This window comes from Rhagoletis pomonella, unplaced genomic scaffold (assembly GCF_013731165.1).
Source record: "Rhagoletis pomonella isolate Grant_MI unplaced genomic scaffold, Rhpom_1.0 Rhpom_scaffold_00093, whole genome shotgun sequence".
Lineage (NCBI taxonomy): Eukaryota > Metazoa > Arthropoda > Insecta > Diptera > Tephritidae > Rhagoletis > Rhagoletis pomonella.
This window is the reverse complement of record NW_023458647.1, coordinates 7,216-15,047: the sequence shown is the minus strand read 5'-3', so window position 1 is coordinate 15,047 and position 7,832 is coordinate 7,216.

Here is a 7,832-nt window from a genome sequence, read left to right as displayed (position 1 = left end):
GTATGTATGTAATATATGCAGTATATGTATTAACGTCGTTAACTCTCGCGAAACCCCAGGGAGCAGCGTCACCCACTTTGGGAAAGTCTGGTATAGAGCACAGCTGGACAGCGAAAGCTTCATTCAACTGCACGACCCTGCAGTCAAATTTAGAGACAGTCTGACAAAGCGCTAGTTCCGAATTACATATCTCAGAACTATCTATGAATTAGTGAAAAAGGAATTCAGAGCGGGACAGTTGAAACTTGCGGTGTAAATGTGCTAATACACACTACTCGTACAATACGAAAGTAGCTCAGCGAGGAGACCTCCGACTCAACCATCGTTGATCGCGAGTTCAAATCGCGGTGGTGGCAGTTGTGAGTTTTCAAATTTAATGAATTTTATTTGTTGCGTGCAGCTTACAATAATTTTTTTTTTGTTTTTTAATAAAATATGTACAAAAATGGAATCTGTAACACAAAAGAAAAAACGAAAAATATCAAAAAATGGAATCTTAAAACGGTTTCTTATTAAACAAAACTGTCTAAAACGGTACCGGTTAAAATCTAGTTGCAAAGTAATGCACTGGGCGACAATTGCCACCGCCAATGACATCGCCGTGTAAAACTGGACAGTTGAAAGCATTGCTTGGGTATTGAGCTAGAACTAGTACTGTCGGCAAAAGGTCTAATTCAACGCTAGTTCTAAGATAGTCGGATTTTCCGCAGGGGACTTGTTCGTACGCACACAGTGACATCAATTGCACGCACACTACAAAAATGCTCTACCGGGGCTGCCCACCTCTGGTATAGAGCTTTTTCTTTAAATACTGTAATTCAAAAACACGCATAAAATTTGTAAATATAAAGTACGTACTTAATTTGATTTTTAAATAGCCATTTGTTTTGCACTAATTTACTTTATTCTTAAAAATAATTTATATTTGTTACGTATAATGGGTATTTATTTGTTACTTATATCTAAAAATCTGAGTCGTGTGACAAAATTTGAAAAACGGTGATATATTGAATGCATATTTGTGATAACTCAGCGTTAAATTGTATTAAATGTGTTGAAGTGTAATACATAGACTCTCCGGCATTGAATTAAGAATATATATAATTTTGAATATTCACAATGGTTTTCACGTTAAATATTGTTCGTACATTTTTTTTTAAGGATGGCCCATGTTATAACATAATCATTTACATTCACGTTTCTGTGTTGGAAATTTAATAGATTTTTAGAAACGGTTATAAAAACTTCAATATTTTAAATCAGAGTTTATAAGTATGCAGTTCTATAGCCCATTAAATTTTAGTATAATTAATCGCGTTGATTTTTTATAGCTATTTTTACGCACGCTCTTGACGGTATTCGCATACTTAATTATTTTCGTCTCAGATGCAAGGTTACACTTTGCTACGCTCAAATTTTATGGGTTTCGAAACAGAATACTCGAAATATTTAAAAAAAAAAAATGGTTAAAAAGCTTTAAATTTGAAGACAGTTTTTAAAGTTCTATCAAGCTTGAAACAAATTTAAATGGTTTATGAAATAAGAGCCGTGCCTTAACAAAAACATTACGAAAAATATTTAAAATTAAAAGTGTTGGAAATTAAAAAAAACCACTGCATAACTACACATTTCGGGTGCTCAGTGATAGGTATATATACGCATGTACAGTATCGGTCATATCAATAGCACCCCCATTTCCAAGTGAGACTGTTTACCACTTTCGTTTATTATTATTTTTTTATCTGATTAATAGGTCGAAATTTTTGATGAAAAATCGTTGATTTTTCCCTTTTTTTAAAGCTTGAAAACTGGGTTAATATGATTTTGTCTTAAGCATGATCAATTTTTTTTATAAAACAATAACACATTTTAGCTCTCAATATATTGTGAATACTTAAAAAAGAAATGGTGTACGGAGACTTTTGCTGTTAAATGTAGCTTAACTAAATTTTATGGTTATATTTTGCATTAAATTTTATACGTACGTATGTATACCTATATGTCTAAAAATGACATTACTGTTACCAATAACGACATTTTTGGAAATATTTTAGCCGTTGGCCCATAAAATAGAGAATTACATATTAAGTAAACGAAAACAGTTTGGTATTAGTTTTAGGGTCTAAGGAATCGAAAAAATATAGTATAGTACATTTGTGCATGTTTTGTCAGCTTTCACATGACCAGGATGAGTAACGTTGATGACATCGCAACTAGCATAGGGCTGCCAGACGTCCTGGTTTTCCAGGATTTGTCCTGATTTAGACAAATTGTCCTGGTGTCCTGGTCCACACTTAAATTGTCCTGGTTTTTAATGAAGGTGAATGCAGACACTCCTCTAATTTTTAGCAGATTTTGCTATGAAAAAAAGGTTAAGCTTTCTGTTAAATTGATAACGAAACATTCTTTCTAACAAGTTGAATGTCTGTTGAGATTACCTTCTTTCTGTTCAGTTTATTTGGTTAAAATCTCTTTTTTTCAGGCAAATGCCAAAAAAGTGCAAGTTCCTGATCAGCTACATGGCTGAGGGGTCATAAGTAAGAAGGTAATTTCAGGAGCTAAAATCTCTTCAAAAAGGCCTTTCTTTCCTTTCTCCTTCATTCTGGTATGGAGTGGCACAAATTGAAGAGCTTCTGCTTTCGCAAGGGCTTTTGTAGGACGCCTTCGGAAGAAGTTCTTTTAAAGTTTTTCTTAATTCATAAAAATAATACTTCTTTAAGGAATTTATTTAAGGTTCATATCAAAAAGTTTTATTTAGACTTTAAATGCCTATTTGTAATGCTAAGTAATATAAACATTTACTTAAGTACATTCGCGTAAATTGTAAATAGGAAACACCTTTCTAGGAAGCATGGAGGGAAGCACTTTTTTCAGTGCTTGTTGGGTAAGCCTTTTAGAATGGCTTCCCTTAAGACAGCTTACCTAAATTATCTTCAGTTTATGCATATATAAAATGGAAACAAGTAAGAGCAGCGCTGTCTTCGGCTATGCCGAAGGCTTCATACCTTTCATGAGCATCTGAAAATTTTACTTTAACAAATTACTGCATTTGAAAAAATTTATATATTCACAGCAGGCATAGATAGAGGAGATACATATACAGGGTGTCCCAGAACGTGCCAAACTTTAGGGCAAGGTAGGTGGGGGGGGTGAGCTCACTGATAAACAAAAAATTTTCAGGTAAAAGTGTCACCGCTTTTGAAATATTTACATTTTTTCGAATTTAAAAAAAATCGTGCCTTTTCATGTGTTTTCTTTAACTGTGTCGAAGACATGGATGATGATGAATAATTAGCTAACCTTTATCTTATAAATATATTTGAAATGTAATAGAATTACTTATAATGAATTTACATGAAGAATTAGTCACCCTTTACTTTATATACATATTTGAAATGTAATAGAATTACTTAATTCGAAACTGAACATACTCACTATCCTTATATATATATATATGTTTAAAACTGTACTAGAATTCAAATATGTACTTTTTCCGAATGTGAGCTCTCGGCACCCGTACACCGGCAACGGGGCACTCGCAATCGAATCGTCGACTAGACCAGTTTATTAAATTCAATTTAACCTACAGTCCACTATATTTTCCCATTTTTGAATAAACTCGGAATAATTTGTATTACCCTAAAATTTGCTTTACTTATTCAATTAAATATACTCAAACACACCCTTTTACGTTGCTAAAGAGCAACATATGGTCCTTACGCGCCATCAAAAAGAATTGGCAGCACTTAACGCGCAAAGCACTCTAAACAAAGCTGGAGTATCGCCATACATTTTTTTCTACCCGAAAAAAACGAAAAAGTTTATTCGATTGCGAGCGGCGCGCGGTGCGTTAAAAAAAAATTAAATTAAATTAAATAAATCATTCCACAACAATAAACAGTGAAAGGTGAAATAAAAAAACCGAAAACTGAAAACATTTAATAAACATTAATTGCAAAATCAAAAATTGAACATTGAAAAACACATAAACAGAGAAAACAGTGAAACAAGTAGTGGCGAACAAAAACAAAGTGCTAAGAAGAACATAAATTCGCAAACAAAAAGAAAAAAATTGTTATAGTGGTGCAAAATAACAGCAACCATCTTCCACCGCATCAGCTACCATCGTCCAGCGCAGCAGCCAGCCACCGAAGCACCTGTTGAGACAGCTGTAGCGGAGCACCACCAGCAACCGAAACAACAACAACAACAGGCAGACGGAAACTTGGGCGCAGTAGCGACGGAAGGTACCGCATAGCAGCAGGCCAGTCACCGGTACAGTAGACCACCACACGAAAAAAAAGAGTTTGTACATAGGAATGCCAAAGTGAGTTACTCAAACATACATACTTACATATCCGCATATTTTTGCAAGGTTTAGCGGATTTTCGTAAAAAATACGGTGAAATGAATTACCCCTTTTTTCATTTACCGTAGACAAATACCGTGCACTCTTTAAACACAGTATATTATAAATATATTGTATATCTACATATATATGTAGACATATATTCAAATACATATATCCCGTTTTCTCCAACTCGAAGAAAAAATCCGCTAAACTTAAGGCACAGTAATATACAACATATATACTCCATCACATATTCAAATAATTTACCCCCAACTCACAATACATGCATGATTATTAAATTCAGTGAACGAAACTATTGTTCAAGTGAACGTCCCAAATTTCCGCCTGGGTACATGTACCAAAGAAAAAATTCCCGTTTCGCAACGCCAACTCAGTTTTGAATAATATTTCGTCAGTCAGGGCATTTACCTATATACATATGTACTAATACTGCGCTGTATACATAAATACATACATTAATACATACGTATGCACTCGCGCCAAACTACAACGGTTCTCATAGAGCGAATCTATGTTGATGCATCCAAACATATGTATGTACATACCTAATAATAATCAGTAGAGAAACCCCAAACACATATTCCCTTGCTCTTTGGTTTTAGCATTCTAGATTCTATTTCCAAATAATATTTCGTGGGTCACTCAAATTATCTTGCGTATGTACGTATGTACTAGCATTTAGGCGCTAAGTATACATACTCGCACATACATACCTAGCCCTTAATATCTAAGCGCCAAACTACAGTGGCTGATATATGTATGAAAATACATAACAACTCATTGCAAATACATAAATTGTTTTCGACTGTTCAAATCTTTACGCATAGATTTTATTGCTTTTGCGCAAAACAAAACAGTCCACAATTGCTATTGTACTCCGACAATACAGTGACCCTATAAATTTTTCGCACCAACGCAAATACAGTGTGGTGCAGTAAAATTCCGATTCCCAAAAACTTAGCAAATAAAATCAAGTTAAAGTGTTTTAAATCAAAATAAAATTTATTAAGCATATCCCAAGTACAAAATTTGAGTTAATCCTCTTAAATAACCTCCATCTCCCAATAAATTTTACGAAAAGCCACAATAAATATAAACTTGAGGAAAAAAAATCTCAAAAACTCAATCTCACTCAATCGATTTATAGCAGCAAAGCTACCTCAATTTCTCCTATAAACTTCCTTCCCCAAAAAATTAAATAATGGCGGAAGAAAAACAGGAAAAACTCACATTCCTCCAGGCACCTCCTCAGGGAGTAAAGACACGGTCAAAATCTCAAACGGACGATGAGGAATTGACCCAAACTCAAAAAAAATTCCTCTTCGAAATCTCAAAGCTGGAAAAATATTGTGCGAAATGGTGGAAGATAAACGAAACGGATCACTCGGAAGCCGGTCTCAAGCTTTATGTGGAGGAACTCACCAAACACCTAGCATGGGTTGAACAGGCATACGAGCTTGTACACATGTGTTGCAGTGATGAAAAGTATAGGAAAGCATACGAAACGAAATATGACGCAGCCATCGATATGTGCCACAATACTAGGACCCGAATAAACCAACTGCTCCCCAGACTTCAACAAAACGCGATTGGCGCAAGCGCAACCACCATTTCAGCAGCCCCAGCCCCACCCCTAACTCAAAACTACTTAAAAGTACCTGCTTGTGACACTGATTTCTTTTATGGCGGCTACGAAGATTGGCCGTCCTTCAGGGACATGTTCACAGCAGTGTACAAACAACACCCCCAACTCTCTCAAGCCCAAAAACTGTACTACTTAAAGCTAAAAACCCGAGGTAAAGCAGCACTTTTAATAAAAAACTATGAGATGAATGACCAAAACTTTGAGCTCGCATGGGATGCATTAAAATCCCGTTATGAAAATCGCAGACTCCTTGTCGACAACCAACTCAAAACCCTCTTTAATATTCAGCCCATTCAAAGCGAAAATGGGGAAAAAATTCAGGCAATTCAGACAACAATAAACAATTGCCTCTCGACTTTGAAATCAAATGGCGTACCCACAGAAAACTGGGACCCCATATTAATACATCTCTGCTCCTCAAAACTCCCAGATGAAACCCTAGCGTTATGGGAACAGTCACTCGACTCTAGAAAAGAGTTACCCCTCTGGTCAGAAATGAATCAATTTCTGACAACCCGTTATGAAATCGTAGAGAGACTTAGTACGTACAGGCCAAATAAACCCAAGGCCTCAACACCAAATTATACCCCACGCTCATCAACCCCTAATCATACTCATTCCTTCGGCTATAAAAACAGAACTCACTCATTTAACACTGAGTTAAAAAAACAGGTATCTTGCAAATTATGCAACTCAAATCACTCTCTGATGACCTGTGTCAAATTCAAGGAGCTCTCAGTTCTAGAACGCAATAAGTTCATAAGAGACAACAACTATTGTAAAAACTGTTTGGCCTGTTCCCACTCAGAAACTGAGTGCCACAGCAAGTTTACCTGCGTTTATTGCCAAAAACGGCATCACTCTCTTCTCCATTACCCCGCTAGATCACCAACAGCAAATACAGGCACCAGGTCTAAAACAAATCAGGCACGAGTCCCATCTCCAGGGAATAGCAACCCAAACGAAGCATCAACCTCAAAGGCAGCTCAACAAACTCTCTCACATTTTGCGAGTAGTAGAGAAAAAACCCTACTTCCTACCGCAAAAATCTCAATCCTGCATAATGGAGAAATTTTCAAAATTCGAGCTCTTGTAGATCAAGGATCTCAGAAAACATTCATAGCGTCTCGCATACAAAAACTGCTTGGCCTGCCGACAAAAGCGACTAGTTATGAAATTATGGGAATGGGTGGCCGCGTACTGCAAAATGCGAACAGAATCTGCCCGATTACCATTTGTTCTGCTGATTCAACTATGAAAATAACGACAAACGCGATAATACTCCCGCAACTTACTCATTTCTTGCCGTCGTTCAAAGTTACATATATTGAACTGCAAGAATACTCATCCCTCCCCCTAGCAGACCCCCACTGTTTTACTCCAGCTCGAATAGACATGGTATTAGGAAGCGATGTCATTCCCCAAGTGTTACTCCCAGGCCTAAAAACCAATGTCGGTGGAAGTTTGATAGCCCAAAACTCAATATTTGGGTGGATTTTGAGCGGCCCACTGACGGAACAAGTATCATCATTCTCAACCCAGGTAGTTGAAAGCACAACAAACTCTCTCAATGATCTGCTCAAGAAGTTCTGGGATCAGGAGGAAGTACCAGCAACCCCATCCCTCACTGACGATGATGTATTTTGTGAAGATCTCTATCAAAAGTCCACAACTCGCAGAGATGACGGTCGTTACGTGGTAAAACTTCCGTTTAAAACTACTTTCCCGGACACGATTGCACTCGGACACTCCAAGCCTGCAGCACAACAACAATATCTCAGTATCGAGCGATCGCATGAAAGGAAGCCGGAACTG